This window comes from Sparus aurata, chromosome 18, assembly GCF_900880675.1.
Source record: "Sparus aurata chromosome 18, fSpaAur1.1, whole genome shotgun sequence".
Lineage (NCBI taxonomy): Eukaryota > Metazoa > Chordata > Actinopteri > Spariformes > Sparidae > Sparus > Sparus aurata.
Genome location: NC_044204.1, coordinates 30,435,429 through 30,456,764, shown reverse-complemented (window position 1 = coordinate 30,456,764; position 21,336 = coordinate 30,435,429). Strand labels below are relative to the sequence as shown.

At 41.2% G+C, this 21,336-nt stretch overlaps 1 protein-coding gene across 3 annotated transcripts in view; it reads right to left on the bottom strand.

The window, feature by feature from the left end:
* Window positions 1–21,336, bottom strand: part of elf1 (E74-like ETS transcription factor 1) — a 44,906-nt gene that overhangs the window by 20,790 nt on the left and 2,780 nt on the right. For 2 of the 3 annotated variants that reach the window (XM_030396870.1, XM_030396872.1), the window contains exon 1: window positions 10,975–11,245. The exons of the other annotated variant lie outside the window; for it this stretch is intronic. The gene's annotated coding sequence lies outside the window, so the exon portion shown is untranslated. Of the gene's footprint in view, window positions 1–10,974; window positions 11,246–21,336 lie in introns of those variants that run through there. 3 annotated transcript variants of the gene reach the window in all.

The following is a 21,336-nucleotide window of genomic DNA, read 5'->3' as shown; positions in this document are numbered from 1 at the left end:
GGTTATGTTTTTCACCCACTCGTTTGTTGGTTGGTTAGCTGGTTTGTCAGCAGGATTACACCAAAACTACTACACGGATTTCACACGAAGAAACAAAAATAAAGTGATAGATTCAGGAATTTATTCTCACTTTCTTTAACATTGCAAGATCTGATGTTTTCCGACATGTTCTACATTTTCTCGGGGAGCTGGATGAGGTGTATTTTATGTGGCTGGTATCTGTGAGTGAGCACATCCGGGGACTTTTGTTGGGGCCTCGGCAGAGGTATGCTCTCTACTGAGTGCCATTCTGGCTAGAGACTGATTTTGGTCACATAAGAAGTTGCTTTTGAACATTAGCTTCTTTGTTTTTTTTGAAAGGTGAAAGTGTGTAGAGTAAGAAAGTCGATTGTGGAGTCTCATTCCCAGGTCACCAAATATAGACCTGTTGACTCAACAATCGACTTTCTTACTCCAGAATCACCTTCCCTGCCTTTAATCAACATTCAAACAAATGTAAATGCACATGAGTCAGCAGCTACAGTAGTTCTTGTCATTCAACATGACGTAGCAACACTATCTTGATATTGGTCAGGTGTCGAGTGCTGCAGGACATGTTCATGATGTCCGGAATATAGGACTGCTTTACTTTCAATAACCCGCCATGATCATGTACACTTAATTATTTTACTAAATTATCGTTTGATTTATTCCCTCAAGAACAAAGAAAAATGTGTCTCTTTGTTAATCCTGGACAAATTGAATGACATCTGAAACAGTATGAACCGGCAGGGTATAACGAGTCTTGTCTCTGCTCAATCATGAAGCCAATTTTCTCAGTTTCAAAATCCAAATGATTCCCAGTGAAAAACACAAAAGAAGGGGATAAAAAAAGATGCAAGTCTGTGCGTGTGTGTCAGCTGTCTCACACTGCCCTGCTGGTTCCTTTCTTGCAGACATATTTGAAATGCTTCATCCCTACTCTTGTTTTGGCTGCTGTGTGGGAGCAATTTGATGCATGACCAGACTGTAAAGGCTAAATTCTCTTCTTTTAAGACAGAGGGCGAGCCTTAAACGGGCATTCGACATACATCAGAGGTTAGTGCATGAATCACCTCTCTGTGAAAGAAGAAAAGAGTTGATTAATTTTAAATAAACTCTCCTAAAAACATTATGAGCAAGGCAGAATCCCAAATCCAAACTGTGCTGCATACTGTATCCGCTTCTGAAATAGCGTCTTCACACGCCCCTCTCTGATGTGTTTACATTCATACCAATACTGACATGTCACAGCACAGGTACACTGGCAGACGCAAGAGAGGATATCAGAAAAATACCAGCAGCTCATACTCTGAACCAAGCTGCAATAAAAACAAAGTGCAGGATGACATTCCAGATTCTTTCTTAGACATAAAACCGGAGCGCCAATTTTTACCACTGATAGCAACCATCACATTATGCAACTTCCCCGTAACAGCTAATTTTCTGTATGAACTTTGCCAACATACTTTGCACAACACTGTTGCATTAAACTATTAGGGAACATGTTCAGATGAAGCCCTGAAATCTCAGGGCCTCAAGTCTGAGTCAGGGCTGGGAACAGGGGACCCGGCTGTTGCAGAGGAGGCTGCATACCAAACAGGTCTGGACACAAGCAGGCTGATGTGTCCACCCATCGTCAGGCATGCAACACACAACACGCCTAGAGAGGGAATAAAATCAAACAGATGAAATAATCTCATTTTTCTCCGGCTCGTCATGCACTCTGGGGTCATGGCTTTCCTTTTTAAAGGCGTAGTGCAACATTTCGGATTACATTTGATCACTTTTATTTTCCAAGAGTAAGACGAGAAGATCTATTCAGTCTCACTTATGTACAGCAAATATGTTGCCAGAGCCAACAGCCACTTATCAAAGGGTCAACAGCTGGATTGTCTGACATAATCTGCCGAACAGCAAACAACTGAATCCAACAACTTGACACTTTTTTTCTGAAGTAAACAAACAAGATTAAGGATGTCAAGATTCTCCAAATCCACATCTTGTTTTTACTTTCACTTCTAAGATCATTGCGATCAATTTAAACATTGTTATGTCATTATTAGACTGCCGCAAACCGTTTCTGCTGTCATCAATATTTTCTGGTTCTACTTCTCCGTCATTTACCAACTTCAGCAGGAGACTAAAAGTTTCAAGTTGAAAAGTGCAGCTGCAGAATACGGTAAGCTACGCTGAGTCATCTTGGAAGAGGGTGCATGTAGCTTCATACATCATACATCAATCATGTCTCTTGACACAATATTTATTTAAATGCTTCATCAAACATTGTTTTATCCACTTCATGTTCTCCGCATCGCCGCACTTGCATGACTGCTTTCTTTTCTGCAAGAGTTTTTCATCACTTGGCCTGTTTGGTGGTAGAAGCCGTGGGAAAACATGGAGACCCTGCTCTCTTTATGAAGTTCTCTGTCTTTATTGGATAAAGTGAACAGGAATACCAAAAAATGTCTTTACTTTTTTTACTGCATGAGCAGGGGAGGAGAGATATATCGCTCACAAGCGGCTTTAAACATTAGTTGTTTGTTTTGGTTTTTTTTTCATAAAAGCAATAAGGACCCACAGAAAAGCTGATTCTGTCTGCTCACTGTGTGTCATGGTGCAGCGTATTTATACCCAATATGTATGATAATGTTTCCTCTGTTGGACAGGTTGAAACACTGTGAAACATGCTAATGTGCCGCTTTAGCAAAGCTGTTTTTAAGACTCCTGCAGATCAAGCCTCGGTTTAACAGCTAATAAGGACTAAATCAGCTCTTCTCATCTGATCCGCCAGTAAAGCCCCTCAGATAGGACCACTCACACTCAGACAGCTTAGCCCCCTTCATGAGAGCTTATCTGATTTCACACAATTGGAGACTGGGTCAGTGTGGAATTAGGTATCACCGGCCAGTGTTTTCTATCTAATCTTAAAGCAAGCAAAAATTTGCCCTATTCTTGGATCTCAAGGCAGAAGTGCTGAGTCGCTGCATTTCATGATGTCAGGTTGAATTCTTTAAACTGGGATGTAAATTGTAAAGCTGTGTGACTTAACCACTCTTCTCGAAGTCGTGACAAACATTTAGGCTGCATGCTTTCAGAGTTACATAACTGCATTTACCGCTCAGTCACCTGATCTTGTCATCGTGACATGTGTTCTGCAACCACGTCTGTGCTACTGCGCGACATGAGACTTCTGCACGACTACCAACAGTTTTCATTTAGATCATTTATTTCAGCTGCTGCATCCACCAATCAAAAGGTTCATTTCACCTGATTGGGGATGTGTTTGAACGAGTGCGGGGAAGCAAACGGACATTCTGTCCAGTATGGTCAATATTTGAGAAGGCTTTATGAAATACACTCATTTATGATAGTCAGGTGATGAGGAAGGTGCAGCCAGGGTGCAGGAGATGAGGGCAATAAACTACCTGGCTAAAAGTACAGCCGTTCTTAATCTGGTTATATAAGAAAATATTTACATGTTGTTACTGTTTAACCACATTATTGATGTGTAATAGTTACATGCGGAAAGTATGAGAAGATAATATGAAAGTCTACAGGACGATACATTAGTGACGGGCTCCTGCACATGGTGGTTTTCATGACTACTTTGAATAAAGAGGCCTGACAATCAGTCTCCAGAGGGTCTGGGGTTCTGTCGTTCTGAAAAGAATCACAATGCAAAAACGCAAAGGTAAACAAGGAGTGGCTGTTGCTTAGGAACAGGCGGAGGGAGAGGGCTTGTAAAGTCGGCTCTGTGGCACGAGAAAGAGAAGAGAAGGTGGGCCTCATTCAGCTCGGCAAGGACACACGTTGATGACCGGGCTGAATGGATTCTCAAACTGCTTGTGCTTGTTTAGTAAACAGCTCTGAATGAGAGAAATGAACGGCGGAAAACTGTTTAGCATTTCTGTGCAAGCAGGAACACGGTGACTCACTGAGACGCTGGAGGATGATGTTCTTCTACCACCACAAGTGCAAAGTTACAGATAAAATAATTATGAGGTTGCCACTAGTCCAAGAAACATGATGTCAGATGCTTCTAATAATAGTGACGCGATGTGAATGTGGCTGCACTGATGAGAAACCCTCGACAGCCATGAAAGAACAGCGTCTGTTTCCTGTCGTGAAGCGAGAGCCAGGCGACAGTTCGCACAGCTTAGCATAAAGACTGAAAAGGGGGTGACAAAGCCTGGCACGTCTAAATCTTCATCTCTAATTATTAACACATTATATTGTGTTTCCTTGATCTGTACCTGAGTTTTGTCTTTAATGTGATTGCGTTCAAAGCAGGTGAATTCATTTTCTCCACTTCTCAGGAGTTGAGTTATGAAGTTAAGGCCGCTGACGTGTTGTAATATTTTAACACAGCTCTCTTTTCCAGCAGCGCACAAATGTCATTCAGTCTGCACTGAGTACAAAAGAGAAGTAAAATATATTAAAACGGTAAGCACCTTCACATTGTCAGTGGTTTCCGTGTCAGTGGCTGATTGTTACTACGCATGTGCACTCTCAACACAGATGAGAGAGAAGTGACATGTCCAGTCAGACTGTTTTGGATTAAGACTTTTTAAAAACAAGTTTGACGCCTTATGGATGTGGTCTGATGAGTTGTCTGCTGCTCTCTGCTGTTCCTTGTTTTTGGTCATGGTATAACTTCACTTTGGAGGTGGTGGCAGGCAGATTTTGTTCCCTGTAGACAGTGCCAGGCTGGTCGTTTCCAGCCTGTATGCTCATCTAAGCTATCTGGCTGTAGCCTCATATTGACAGATAGATATGAAAGTTGTATCAATCGTCTCATGTAACTCACGGCAAGAGAAACAAAGTGTATTACCTGAAATGTCAGACAAATGCAGTCAGCGACAGTAAAGTGCTGTTTTGATGTGAACGGGGCAGCAGTGATGAGCAAAGTATTTGCATAGTAGTTTCAGTTTCAAATGTGTCTTGCTTGATTCATATTGACATGAAAATGTTATTATCTACCAAATCAGTCATTTCTGCAAATATGCGTACTGATGTCGAGGATATGAACGAAAGCTAGAACTTAAAGCCAAAGTTAGAAGAAAGAGTTCATGTTAAAAACTGTTTTGTGGTGTTAACCTGTCAGATCTATGGTTCATCCATCCTCTGTTTGCTGCACAGTGTGTCCCACCACACCAGCCGCATGTCGTGACACATTTTCAGCGAATTTCACAAGGGGCCCTGTCCTGCTTGTAAATGTGGCTCTTTGAGGCTCAATTTGAGCTAAATTAAATGTGTGGGGGTCTGCCACAGCCGTTTCACTTCTGGTCATCAGGAGGAGGTGATGAGAGGGGAAAGTAGTGACATTTGAATAAAATGTAAGCAAAGCATCAAGGAAAAAAAATAATTTAATGAAGAAATAAATAAACTCTGGGCCCCAGTATGACTTTTCCACTCAGACGGGAGTTCAGCAGATCATTTGAGTGCTGGAGTCATTACGGGAAGGGCCAGTTTTCCATATGACAGCTTGCTGCTGAGGCTTCCAGACACAGACACCACTGCAGCTGGGTGTCTGGGACCAAGGCCTCCAAAAACCCATGTGGGAAATCAATTTCCCTCTGTGCCTGGGTCAGAATGCCTCTTTGTACCAAGTGATAGCGCAGTAAGGCCAACGTGATGTTTAGATTAGCACAAGGGAGTGTGAGGGAGGTGGCAACGCTCGGACACCAGCTGAAACTCACTCCACCGAGGATGTCAGATTTATGCTCACGTGCATTCGCAGCCTGTTTTCATAGCCATGTTACTTCATGCAGGGTGGAACTCATAAAATTGGAAAAGGGAATCATCGCAGTGTGAGTGTGTTTTCTTAACGCCACTGCAATATAATGCAGCGTCATCCTCCTATATTTGCGAATGACCAATAGGGTCACTAAATGAGTGTGCTTCAAAGGGAACGACGACGCCAACAGAAAGCAGTCATGGAAACTTTTATGAAGTCCTGTTTGCTGCTTTTATCTGGCACAGAATACACTTCACACCTCAAACCTGCTTCCACCCACACAATCTCTACGACAGATAAACTTTCATCAAGATACATGCATTATCACGATTGTTTCACAATAAAGCGGAGAGTGTACCAACTTGAAAGCTAGCTGCACGGCAGGCTAAAAGGCAAGTCACTTCCAAAAATGCTATCTCAACTGCATTCGTACGCTGACGGCTATCTCTTGCCTGATCGGTGCCAATGTGAAAACTTTTTCTCATTTATTAATGCAGTAAAAGACGCTTGGAGTTATTTAAAATCATTAAATTGCCAGTGAAGTGGGCACTCTTTGTCTCAAGTTTTTGAAAGACACATTGGAGGGAACATTACAAAAGATGTGTGTATAACAGCTTATATATTTATCATTATTATTATTATTATTATTATCATTAAATATTACTTTTAGCAGCTTCCAGGTGTGGATGTGATCAGCGTATTGCTCTCAGCGAAACTCCCCTGAATAAATCCAGGTGAAAGAAAAGATCCCTGATGCATCACTTTGTAAGCAGCACTCAATTTTGTGGGTGGTTCCGTTTTACTGTCTGATAGTTTATTGAACATATTTTATAACACGGGGCAGATTTTGTCACCTTTGGACAGTGCCGAGCTGTTTCCCCCCCCCGTTTACAGCACTTTACGCTAACCTAAGCTATCTGGCTGTAGCCTCATAGTGAACGGACAGATCTGAGAGTATCAAGCTTCTCATGTAACTCACAGCGAGAGAGTGGACGAGTATATCACCCCTCAAATCAAATCAAATCAAATCAATTTTATTTATATAGCCCAAAATCACAATCACATTGCCTCAATGGGCTTTACAATCTGTACAGTGAACATCCTCCGTCACCATTACTGATATTGCTTTAAACTCTTAATCTGCAGCAAAACAAGTACCTGTAGTAAATATAAACAGTATGTCAAGTTTAAATGTAAAAGCCCCTCAAATTATAACTAAAGTAGGGTCGTTGAGTTCATGTATTTAGTTACTTTCAACCACTCTGGTGTGGTTTGACTCTGCAGCCATGTTGCGAAGAGACTCTTGGTTTTACTGGAACAGAATCTGTGCTCTGACCGGCATGGTACGTTGCATAACCAGAAGCCTTATCAAAAGGTGTGACCTGATATTCCACATATCATCTCTCCGCCTCTCTCTCTCTCTTTCTCTCTCACTCTATTTCTCACACACATACACACACTTTCTTTCTCTCTGTGTCTGAGAACCTGATGCTCTTGTCTTTCACCCGGTCCTGCCAGGTGAGTGATGTGAGCTCCGTGACCCCAACTGAGTAACAAGAAAAAGGGTCAAAGCTCAAGTCTTTAACAGTTTATGGTCAGGTTTTTAATGCTGAGTTAATGTGGTTACATTTTGAATTTATCAAAAGATGCAATATATGAGACATTGTAGTTATGCAGCAGAGAGTCCTTTCAAACTTGTGCTAAAGCAAAACGAAAAAATCTCTCAAATGTTTTTGAAAATAATCACAAAGAAGAAAGTCCAGAATTACATCACATCCTTCTCAGTTCTCAAGAAGCTGGTTTCAAGAGAAAAAGACATATGAAGGTGGAAAAAAAGCATCATCACTGCTTCCTAGATACAAATCCAGGTACGTTTATGAGGGCTGAAAGGAAAATCTGTCTGATAGAGAAAAGACTCTGAAATGATCACAGCTCTGGTTTGACGTGTACTGCAGAGGAGCAGGGCTGCCAGTCCCAGCATGCTCCGGGTATGAGACAGTTGCATCATGAGCAGTCAGTTGCTCAATAGATTTTTTCTTTATTCATCAAGAGATGGTTTCTTGAGCGTACCTGCAACACTTTCATACCGATACACTAGTAACTTTGAACCGCCACTGCCTTGCTCAGCGGCACCTTGACAGTAGCCGTTAGGGCAGAAGAGAGTGTTACACATTAACTTTCCCCACTCGAGGTTTTCCCATTCGCAGGCCTAACTTCTCTCAACCCTTAGGCCTCCATCCTCTCCGGAGTAAAAAAAGGGAGAGAGAGCTATGGAAATTGAAAATGGCGAAGAAGAAATGGAGAAACTGACATGGAAACATGATGCAAATCTATCGCTGAGCAATATGAAACAGCCGAGCTCCGACTCTCCGACTTTCTCAAAATGAACATTTTCCATCTGGGTTTGTTAAGAGATAATGTTTTTGGTAAACAAGATGTGAGTCTACTAGTTTCACAATGAGTTCACTGGGTTTCTGCATTTCCCCTCAATGAATGACACATATAATCAGAGCGGGTGGGAGAAGTGACTGTCACCTGCAGGGCTGTGACTGAGGCCTAGCTTCATTGTCAATTGTTTTTTCAATTGAGCGATTAGTTGTTTCCCAAAGATGATCAGTTTACTGTCACAGTGGAGTAAAGAAAGCATAAATATTGACAAATAAGCTAGCTGGAATTACATTTTTGCTCTTTAAAATTACTCCAACTGATATATGTATCACTAAAGTTGTTGCCGATTAATTTAATAGTTGAAAACTAATCAATTAACTGCTGCAGCTTGAGTCAGCTGACATACAGAAGCAAATTAATGACATTTAAAAAACAAATTCGGAATCATTAATCTCCATAGAGAGAACAAACAATATTCTTGGTGCATGTTTTCAACATCTCATTAAAGGTGCAGAACGTAAACATGTAAGTTACATGAATGTGAAAAACAGAATGTGAAAAAAATGACAATTTGGACGTCACATGTTTTGTTATTACTGAAGTTAGGATGCTAACCAAGCTACACCCCTTCCAGTCTAACTGAATGCACAGCTTATTGAGCTAACAAGCTAACAGTTGCTACTGCAGTTAGCAGTAACTCTTTTGCTTAAAGTATGAATTACAGCTTTTTTTCAAATTCTTACATTTTTCTCACACCTCACAGAGTTTTTTAAAGCTACCGACTTTTAATCAGTATAATATTTAGCCTGTACTAATGCATCACATTTGTGTTATTGTTGAAAACAGATATAATATGTAAATAGAGGGAGAAATACGTTAGATCTGTTTTGTGATAGAGAACAGGTTGTTCCTGGTCACATGAAACTGTCCATACAAAGGTTTCTCTGTGTTTATTCTACTTGAAGCATGTATCTGTAACATGAAACTGAATAAATTCTCCCTTATTTCATATCTCGGCATGCTGAGACTGTAGTAACATACTCCACCCCTTCCTCCTCCCGCTCTCGTCATGCCTGTCTCTTGAAACGCCTCCGTCACTTTGCCCAGTCTTAATGATCTAATTACAGACCCAAGACTTGTCGACTTTGTATTGAAAGAACAGCCAACCTGACACTACTGTCCCTCCTCCTCTGTTTCTTAATCAGTCTCTATGTTGTGTGAATGAGACACAAACAAAGCTTCACTAAACAGCACCTCCACTATGCCTTCATCCTCTGAGACACCAGGGCCTCATTTACAATCCAAATGAGGGTGGGCACAGAGTATGATGTAAAAGTTCAAATGCAAACTCGTGCCTGCTCAGACACAACAGAGCTATTCACTCACTGGGTCATGTGTTGGAGCTGCCGCAAGTGTTAAATACACATACAGAAAAAAATAAAAACATTTTTCCCTCTTCCAGTATGAGGGCAGTTGATCCAGACCTAATTATAGCTCAGTAACTGAGCCTTCTGAGATATTTATTTGCTATCTCTCAGTGATCTGTTCTCAGTCGCCTGTCTTGGGCCCCAAATGCGAGTTACGTCAGACATTACCTCAACAAAATCAATTCTGAATGCCAAACTGATGAAACAAGCTTAGGTATTTTGCACATAACTACATAAAAAGTCTGACCAAAGTTGGATGGTCTGCACGTTTTTTAGGGGCTTTTCGAGGATAACTACGGTGCACTGCAGCAGCATTTGAAGACAGCCTAAGTAAAAGTTGGATGTGAAATCTGTAGCCGTGTTTATAAAGTGATACAGTGTGTGCACATTTGTGGTGCAGGAAAAAAAAAAAGTGCAGAGTAGATTTCTGGTGAAACAGGAAGTGCGCTTTTATCTCTGCTGCACTGAGCAACTTTTAGAAATAGACTCTCAACAGCATTTAGCAGAATAATTTAACTGGCTGATGGGAAGAAAAAAAGACTTAAGGGAAGGTCAACGAGTATGGGTATAAAAGAGGAAGCAGAATATTGTGGGTTCAAACTTCCCTGTGAATTTAAAATGAAGACTGAACTTCACAAGATGAGCTACATTCTGTTCTGATACTCTGATGATGTTGATGCACTGCATGACTGAATGTGTGCACAAGACTGTGGAGAGCAACATCAGAAAAACGACCACAGCAGGGTTTTTTTTTTTTCCTCCTGTTAACCAATGGAGCATTTAAATAATAACTGTATCAACTGTGGAAAGCAATCATGGATCAAAAATCAACACGATGTGTAATTACTGATTACCACACCATGAAAAATACATGTGGGCTTGGTCCAGGGGCTTGCAAAACACTGTTCCCGCCCTTGCTTCAGCATACCATATAAGGCAACAATTCATAAAAGAAAAGCAACTATCAGAAAAGATCGTTCACATCAGTTCTGAACATGACAAACACAAAACCTCAAACCTGTTGCTTGATGTCAAACATTGACAAGTGCTAAAAAGTGTCAACAGAGTTAGAGAAACATGATTTGAGATGTGCAACCCAACACAAAAGCGTAATATATAGTATCAAGCATTCTTTTTTTTGTTTCCCTGAACAAAATTAGAAATAGAAGTGGGTGTAAAAGATGTTAGATGAAGAAGAAACAAACGTGTCACCAAAAACCTTTACACGTCTAGTACGCTAATCGTGCACATGATGGCGACTTATCTAGCTGCCTGTACACATACGATTACAACCGATTCAAAACACAGAAATATTGATTTTAAACTTTGACTATTTGTTTCTACTGACAAGAACCATCAACGTAAGAGTGAAGAGGAGGAGGAGAACGGTTCATCACTAACCTCAAAGAAACAGGATTCGGGTGACAAGGTCCATGATAGCAACCGAACAAGTGTCGATCTCAGTAACCAATGAAAATCAAGAGAAAAACAGACAACAAGAGTGGAAACGGGGGTTAATCCAAGGTGCATTCAGAGGGGGACAAAGCTGTCTGAAGGTGTGGACCACTGGCCAGCCCCACACTTCGTTCTCACAGCGACAAAAACAAAACTGGAGAGGAGGAGGAGAAAAGAAACAGACAATGCAATGGCTGCTGTATGAAGCAGAAAAAGGAGAAGTGTTGTGGAGCAACTTGTCCTCTCCCTATGAGTCACGCAGCACTGTCGCCATTGGTAGGGGAGCCCTGCGGCAGAGTGCTTTCACCTGGCCAATCAGCGACAAGTATCCGCCCTAAAATGCAAATGCGTTCAGGTGAGTTCTTCATGTGGCAGCGATTGGACACGGCCACAGCGGGGGAGGGGAGAGAAGAGAGGTCCAACCAGAGGGCCACACCTCAAGCAGCATGAAAGACGCTAGACGGGTTTCGCCTGCAGAGGCGGAGGAGTGCTGGAGGTGTAGGTAAACAGTTGGACAGGTATGTGCTTACTTTAGACTTTGGCCACACAATATGGGCCAGGCCTGGTGATTAAGATCTGTATGGCAGCTCAGGAGTAAGTTCACATCTCTTTGTGTCCCATTAAAACATTTACAATGAATTGTGAGTCTATTAGCAGTGCCGGAGAGCCTGTCGGGCTGCTGACTTGTGGGGGAGTCGTTCTCCCTGCAGAAAGCCCCATAAAACAACTTCATACCAGTGGGAGGTACAAAGAAATGAAACTGTAAAGTCGATAGCTATGAGCAAGTGCTTTACCACAGAGGCCCTAAAAGTCTCTCTTCCTCTCCCACCTCCTCCTCCTCTTCAAGATTCAGTGATCATGATCACAGAAAAGCTCCTGTTGAGAACATTTTCATCATCAGTTTAACTCCAGCAGCTAGGTATTCATGTCTCACATTCTAAATTCAAAGTGTTATAATCTGCAAAAACTGTCTGAGCGCAGCTGCAGTAAGGGTGTGTGTGTGTGTGTGTGTGTGTGTGTATGTGTGTGTGTGTGTGGAGGGGGGATTTAACTGACACATATCAAGTGTCGGTGTCAAAGTGAAAGTTGACGATACAAACAGCACTTAAAGGATAAGTTCATCCAAAATGAAAGCGCAGTCAATATCTACTAGTCTCAACCAGATTTAAAGTCAAGTGACGTTTCAGGAGATGTTACAGTGTTTCCTCTCCATTCATTCAGGAGTGGTGAATCTTCACGGTAGATGAAATGGGAAATAGATTATTATAATCTAGATAAACACAAACAAGAGTAAAGTCCCCTGCACATAAATAGCCCTTTAACCTTGATCAAATCAATAAATATAAACAATATACTTTATGTTTAACCTTTTCAAAGGCTAAAACTTCACTGTAGCTGCTAAGATAAAAGCGTTAACGTGCCATCCGTCTGAAGTGGGTGCACAAACTCGACAATGCAATCAAGGATGTAATTAACTTTATTTGTTTTAAAACGTAAACAACAACTGAAATGAATAAATCAAATGGCTCCATAAAGCTCAACCAGCATAATCCACGTTTCTGGAAGCCTTTTACCTTAGAAGGAGAATCTTCATTTAGGTCACATATCTTACACTATTCAACACAGTGAAACTGGTACCCTGCATTTAACCATCTCAGGGGGAGCCGGTACCATTCATAGTCCGGCACTGACATCTAGTCAGTCAGTAAGCTATTGTGTTGTGATGGTAGGGGAAACCTAAGCATGAGGAGAGCAGGCAGACTCCTCACAGAAAGCCCCTGCCCCAGCAGGATTTGTTCCCAGGACCTTTTTGCTGGGAGGCAAAAGTGCTAACCACTGCGCCGCCGTGCAGCTACAGGGAAGACTTCAGCCTAAAAAAGCTTGTTACAAAAAATGTCCTTTCAAGTCTAGTTTCGGATCTCAAGGCTTCTGGAAACTTGGATTACGCCCAGACAAACTGTATGGAGCCATTCTGTGGGTTTCTCTCAGTTCTTCTTTTACATTTCAAAAGTCCCCACCTACTTCAATTCTTAAGGAGAATTCTGTTTTGCTTTGTAGCAGCAGAAATGTGTCATGGATGAAGAAACTTCACCTGACTTTTCATTGGCATCAGGGTGAGTAAATACTGTTTGAACTTTCATGTTTGGGTGAACTTTTCCTTTAAGTTGAAGTCTAAAAAGTCTGCTGCACTTAAGTATCAAAAGTAATCTACGCAGATATTGTTAAAGTAATCTACGCAGATATTTACATGTATGTATATCAACCAGTTATTTTCCTGGAAAATGTTCAGATCTGATGTTCAGCATGTTTCTGATTATTTTATCTAATTGTAGAGAAATGTATAAATATATACACTAATCTGTCTCTGATGCAGCGTGTAATCTGCTAAGTAACTAGTGACTAAAGTTATCAAATAAATGTAGTGAGGCAGAAATTAAAAATGTTTGAGTCTAAAATGTAGCTGAGTGGAAGAATAAAGGAGCAGAAAATGTAAACACTCAAGTACAAATGACTCAAAATTGTACTGACTTGAGAGAATGACTAAATGTCATCACTGCACTTACTTTGTTTAGTTCAGTGTACACACATATAAGCTGAGGCTTGATAAGTATCTTTATCAAAAATGACACTCGAGCAAACAGGAAGTGGTGGTCTGTGGTGAGGGTTGAACACTCAGCTTTCACACTCTTGTCTGCACATTTATGTTTTCCACCGAAAAGCCCCTGAGCTATATTTAACCAAGCAAAAGTCAAATATTTGAAAGAAACCTGGCTTGGATTGGGATTGTTGGGAAAGAACGTGAACACAAACCAACAAAGGATTTGCAGATTGATATTTTTTCAAATGAATCCATTAAACTCAATTGCGACTGAATTGAGTCTGTTTGTCACGGACCCCCAAATCACCCTCTCAGTCCCCGTCGAGTGCTCTCATCATCACATTAATTCTTCCTGGCCTCCGTTCAGTGCAGCTCAGAGTAGAAAGCAGCTGTTTGCTTCAGAGCAAATTGATAGCCTCGCTGTGAGGGAAAGTTTCACCAAACAAGCTCCATTTATCAACCCCTTTTGGAAATGCTGTCCACACAACACCCGAAGCCTCTTGGAAGAAAACTTCATATTTTCTGATACAAACTCTGAAGGCTGATGCACTGCAGCGCTGCTAAAATCCAGGACGAGTATGTAAACATGCGAAAACACACATTTGAATCTCATGTGCAAACACCAAACAGTATGTGAGGTCTAAAGGAGAGCTGCATACATTCAGCAAATTCCTGTCAGTATTAGAGATGTTATCAATCAGTTGTTGCAGTGAGAACAAGAGGTGCCACAACATCACCACTATCAGCTTTTTTCAAAACCGTCGACAGAAAGGAAACTCTTGCAATAAGCTGAGGAGTCGTTGGAGAGCTGCAGCACTATGCTCTATGAATGGAAGCACAAATTCAGCATATTCTTTACTAATTTGTTAAGAAACCCTACAATGAAACTGTGCTGCATTTCAGCGACCGCTAATTGTAGGTAATCAGCTGTGTCCAAAAAACATTTCCCTCTCTTTAAAAAAGGAGCAAACAAATGTATGAGAGGGTTCAGCTGCTTTTAAAAACACTCCATGACTCTCCTTCAGTGAATACTAAGGAGCACATTTATTCCTCGAAGTGCCAGTATCTTCTGAGCCAGATGGAGCACTGTTCTTGTTGTTATTGTTTAGAGGAACTACAGTAACATGAATTAACTGAGAGTCCTTCCTGTTAAGGTCTTTCTGAGGAAGGCAGAGGGAGAAGCTTAACCTGCACGGGACCTATAATTTAGTCTACATACAAGTGCTAGTTCGATATCCAGACTCATAAATGTAAAACAAATTCAAGTCAACATTATGACTGCGAGTCAAACAAGCCTGGAATCAATCCAACATATCTGCCAATGTCGATTTGTGCTGAATGTACTGACTGCAAAGAAAACGACACAAACAAATAAACAACAATACAAACAACAGTTTAGTCTGCCTCTAAAGGATGCCTTAAATTGTACCACTTACTTCAAATTACCAATTAGTTGATCAACAGAAAATACATTTTGTTGACAACAGGCGAGTAGTTTCCGTCTGTTAGCAACTAAAGATAAAAATGCTGAAAACACAAGAGGATTTGTTTGCTTTGTCAGAATCATGTGATAAAATGATTGTGTTATCCTGTCTCACAGTCAGTGCATTGTGTTTGTGCTTTATTCCTACAATGGTGGTTGTATTAAAAAAAAAAATGTGCCTTGATGTGTGATCAGTGCAAAGTCAAACTGCAAAGACACACCTTTCCTTTGCAGTCTAAGAATGGAAAAAGGGTCACTGGTTACTTCATTTGTTTTTTTGCTAGTTCTGCATAACCACAACGGTTGAAAGCCTCAAAGTCCTTTTCTGCACAAACACTAGCTCTAGCAACTTGTGCGTTTGTCAATATTTGGGGCACTTCATAAACTAAATTATTATTTGATTAAGATAAAAGTCTGATGAACAAGCAGGAAAAATCATAATATGTTGGTATTGTTTATGGTTTTTGAGCTTTTGAGCATTGGCAGTAATAAACAGTGAATATTTAAAAGATTCTGCCGGATGAGGAGAGACTGCTGAGCACCGATCTCAACCGAAATGGATGGATGAGTCTGCTATCCTACATTATCGTTGTTTGTATTGTTATGTTTTACTGAATAAAAATACATTTTCCAAAGATTTTGTGTGTTTCATGCATGTTTGTAATCCCAGGGTGGTTTGGTTAAAGAAAGGTATGAAACAGTTACAATGAAGTTCATCTTTATTGATAGTCAACAGAAAATCCATATCCAAAAATGTACACCTGAATTCTGACACCAACGAAGTAGTCGAGTATTTGGGTCCAGCCCGAATCTGGAATCTGTGTTGTTGTTGTTTTTTAATCCTATAACCAATCAAATAAGTTAATAATCTGAATCTGTAATGAAACTTGTATCAAATAAATGTAGTGCACACTCTATCCTTCAGTCCAATAGGGAAGAAATCTACACAAAGTAACTTCAGGTGGAGTGAGAGAGGAGGGATCTTTCTTTCAGGGTGGATAAACATGCAACATATGCTGTACATACAGACTTATCCTACATGTTTGGGCAAACACTACACAGGGTTGTTAGAATGTCAGTTTCAAAGTTTGGCCTAGATTGAATAGAAATAGAAAATCAGCAGAAATGTAACACCAGACACACCCTTTAGTCTTCGGTTTACCATGTTTTTAGAGACAGATCTAGACTAAACTGTGAAGCCTCATGAGTGGCATGTGAATAATGTGTTATTGTGCATTATACCGCCCCCCACCCACCCCCCAAAAAAAACAAAAAAAAAACAAAAAGAAAACAGTTTGCAATCATTCTCCCCGAAGACTTTACAATCCTTCCAATTATCTCTTGTAATACTGAGCGCAAACTCACCCAGATTTGCACAACAAATCACGTCCACGCTCTGGGGAAAAGCAATAAAAGTGAAGATGTTTAAATTGCTGGTGCTTCATGACATGTCAGTGGGATACAATTAAATTCAGCCCACAGCGTAATATACACGAAAAAGCCTGTCTCGCACAGTCAGTGCATTGTGTTATTGCTTTATTCCGACAATGTCGTTGTATTAAAAATATGCCTTGATGTGTGATCAGTGCAGAGAAAAGACACACCTTTTCCTTCCCAAGAATGGAAAAAAAAAAAGGGTCAGCGGTTACTCTTTTGTGCTAGTTCTGGATAACAGAAGCTAAACCACAACAGACGCCAGCCTCAAAGTCCCCATTTTCTGTGGTAAGTCCCCATTAAAGGGCAGAGCACTCAGAAGCTGCTGTGGTTAAGGCCTATGTCAGTGATCTCCCTCTACCCAAAAGAGGGACACTAGATCATTGATTGCCTGCTTGTTTATAGAAATGTTTGTCATTTTTAACTGCTAGGATCACATTAGAACGCTGTCATAGTCTAATAACAGGATCGCAGTTTGGTATGTGGAGCCCTCAGACAGAACTTGTTTGTATACATTTTCCTGCCACTCGAAATTGATTTATATGCCACATTTTATCCGAGCATTCCCAACAAATTTGTACCAGGCAAACCACTCCACTAAGAACTGCACTCACAATTCATACCACTCAGTAAAGAGTTATGTTGGAGGACTGGAGACTCACACAACCTCACAAACATTTTGAAAACAGTCCTTGACAGGATGAGATATGGGAGCCTTTGGAGGACATGCAGAATTATTTGTGTACCGCGGAGGTCATCTGATGGCTGCTCCAGTCGCTGAAATACAGAGCAGGCAAGCTTTCAGCCGAGGCTGTCAGAGGCCAGCTAACAGGCCAGAAGTGCACCCCACCAGAGACGCAGGATGAGGTAAACAAAAGGGCAGCAAGGCAGCATAATTAACCCCACTGAGATGGAGAAAGAATTATTGGAGGAGAAAATACTCAGAAAACATCTGTCGAGTCTGGATGGTCGTGAAAGACTGAAGGTAACCAAGGTGATATGTAAATATCCGAGTTATTTTGGTTTAAAAACAGGCCAGCTGGTTGGGGTCAAACTTTGTTTTTGTAATAATCTAGCTTGCTCAATAAGCTGACAGCTCATAGTGCTACGAAAAGGTTCTCGGACAGTGACCATCCTGTGCTGACCCAGCAGATGATTCACTGTGGTGACTGAACCTGACTGCAGACTTACAGGCCTAACAAAGAGCTGTGTAGGAGTTCAGCTACGAAGACAACACATTCAGCGTGCAACAGCTCACCCAAACCTATGTGAGTGATTCATCAGCGCCTCTGAGCAGACTTTGATGCACAGACCACAGGCTGTTAGCAGATATAGTATTCAGTTTACCCGTCTGCGCTCAGACTAATGCGTAACATGAACCATTGCAGACTTGCAAATGGCTTCTTGAAAAGATACTATTGACTCAGGGTCCTGGTCAGACCTGGTCTCCTCGGGGTACCGCTTGATACTTCATGGAAAAACTGACAAGGAAACTGAAGACATACTGAAGCTGAGCAACTCCTTTTAGCCTCTCTTCTACATCACATCTGTCATACTACTCCACATGATGATAGAGTAATGCAGCTACAAAGGTGTACAATATAAAAATGTGTTCATACTGCTAACTGCTGGTAACTGTAGGTGCCGTGACAATAGTTAGCTCTGTTAGCCGTGCAGCCTGCAATCTAGCATATGTAGTATATGTTGTATTAAAGCAGCCGTGGATGTAACTCTATGGCATTAGGTCAACTTCTAGTAGATCCACATTACATTACATACTCATTAATCATTAAATACAGACAAGACATTAATTAATCACATACGGAGAGCAGGCCAACGATCCAGATCCTCCACATATGACCTCTATGAGCTGTAACTGCTACCTTCAGTCAGATACCAGCAGAGAGCATCACTGCTACGTCACGTCACTCACCACATAACTTCTGTTTATCATACACGATCACTGAGGTTTTTTCAAGTCTCTGTGTTTCCCACCAGCTAATTCAGGGCTAAGAACATGCTTGTTCAGGGGTGCGGCATCAACCAGCAGTTTCTAACCCGAGTGCTCGAGTTTATCTTAAGCTCATTATTAATAAAATGCCATGAGGCCCTAAGAGCATATTGCTCTGTCACTCAGAGCCTAGATTATAATACCCATTGGCTGCATGCAGCTAAATAATTCAACAAGCCCGTGGACTGCCTGTCACTCTGAAATAAACCCAAAACAAAATAAAAGACTAAATTTTCTGATGTGAACACAGACAACTGCCCCTCAGCCGATGTGATGAGCTGCCAGAGCTGCCTGTGAATTGTGTCAACTCTGTCATCATTTATATTAGTCACACTAGTTGAAAGAGTTTGCTGAAAGTAGAATGAGGAAAGATCATTTGGCTTCTTCGGGCAAAGCTTAGTTTGAATCCAGGCACCGCTGGCTGAGCTGACTCATGAAAGGCCTCCCTGAACCTCTCACTGCTACCTCGTTAGAGACATGAGAAATGACAGGGTGATATCATTACGCAGCAAAGTTGCAGACAAAGCCCGTTTCTATTTTTGTGAGGGACTACTTTGCGTGGTCAAACTACAGAAGCCTATGGAACATTACAGAGCAAGACATCAGTCTTTAATGTAATTACACATACATCAGTGCTGCAGCTCGATACACCAGTGTGCTTACATGACCATAAAAATATCAAAGTAATACGGTTAACTAATGTCATGATGTCAACATGAGGCCAACGAGTGGACACTATATCCTCTGATTCACCCGAGAGTCCCTGGACACAAAGCCACATGTTGAGGCTAAAAACACCACATCATGAGACTTTTCGTACTTTCCCTCGTATCTGAAGGATCCCAGCTTTTCTAATGTGCCGTCTTATTTGAAATCCTTTGTTTTAGAAAGCTGCAGTATGTAAGGATTTGTCGATTCATATTCGAGACAAATATGGAGAAGCATAATACCTGAGTAACTGCTAACAGCAGCTAGAGTTAGCAGCGGTTACTCAGGTGACTCTGTTTTTGTCACTGTTTAATGATTAAGGCAGATTTTGGTACCTATGGAGAGGCTAGCTTTCTTTATGCTTAGTTTAGCTAACTTACAATCCAAATCTATATCAGTTAGCTAAGCATAGCATAAAGACTGGAAACAGATGGCAACAGCTAGCATGGCTCTGTACAAAGGTACAAAATAAATCAGTTTACCAGTACCTATAAAGCTCACTAACTAACACATTATATGTGTCCCTGTTTAATGTTTGTGGGTTTACAGGCAGATTCTGTAACCTTTGGACGGGTTAGTTGTCTTTATGCTAAGTTTAGCTAACTGGCTGCTAAGCTTTAGCTCCTTATTCAGTGTGCAGATATAAGAGGGGTATGAATCTACTCAATTATCTCTCTGCAAAAGAGTTACATAGGGTTAATTCTTTTAAGCAGAACTATGTTTGTATTCGAATGTTGGTTTTAGTACTCTTAATTGATTATCACTACAAAGTCTTGCCTTGATTTGGAAGTGTATCATTATTAAATACAAAATGAACATATCCAGCATTATAATGATCCTTCTGTGAATGTATTGTCCACCTCCTTTACTTACTTAACCTCTTCTGACGCATTGATAACACTAATGACTTCAAACACAAAGTCCACTTGTCCTCTTTTACATGCTAAAAATAGCTTAACTGCGATCCTGTTATTACATCATGACAATGTGCAGATTCATGGAGAAACTAAGGAGCGATGACTCGTCCAAGTCACATGCTTGCGAGCGAGGCAGAATGAGGTTACAGGTGGAATTTCCCTCGTCTCTAATTACTCTCTGACGTCATGTCCAGTGGCAGCCGTTAACTCCTGCTGCTGCCTAGCAATCAAACATGTCTGACAAGGTGATATTCAGGTATCACAAGCCTGCGGTGGTGAAACAGCAGCATACAATTAGGGAACTTTGCACACAGCAGTTCCCCTGCAAACCCTCAACAGAACACAAGCCAACATGGGGTATTTTTCTACATGTAAAAAAGGGAAGTCCAACAGTTTTATTTCTCTTTTCACAAGTCGGTTCCTGCATTTGTGCAAGTCAGTTGAGGTTTCAGCCATCTCTCGTGATTGTTTGTTTAGTCAAAGCATATGAACATTGCCATCTTGTGGTTATTTGTAAGGCACCAAATTAATTCACACCTAAGAGAGGGTAATTATGTAAACATGGTGGCCTTGGAGAGTTCATCACACCCTTTTTAAGGTTGCACAAGTAAGTAACCAGGTAATCTCCTGGTAAAACAACATCATTTGTGTTTCTGCATGCCGAAGTATTATAGAGGTAAACCCTTTTTTCAAAGAATACCACATAAGACAACTTGCAAAAGGAAAAAGCTGCTGGATTCCCGTCTCTCGCAAGGCCGCGCTGAAAGCTTTTGTGAAACTGGAGTGCTGCTTTCTAAATAGGATAAAAGCTCAGATCTTCTTTTTGTGTAGCCAAATCAATATCGAGCAGCCCATTAATGCAGGCGAGCACATCTTGGGCAAGAATAAGTGTCTGATGTCTGAGGAGCTCCTCGTTACTAAAGGGAGAGCAGCACAGGACAGCTCCCCATTGTTGTCCTTGGTCCTCATCAACACACTCCTCAGCTGCTAAGACTGCTGACGGTGACATCACTGCCGAGAAGATATCTGGAGCGGCTTAAGCCTCGCAGTCATCTATCTGCAGTGTGCACAAATACACACAACTGACCGTATCAGTCAAAGCCTGTGCAGCATTAAGGCTATCAAAGCAGAGAGGAAACAGGCGAAGAGAGGCTGA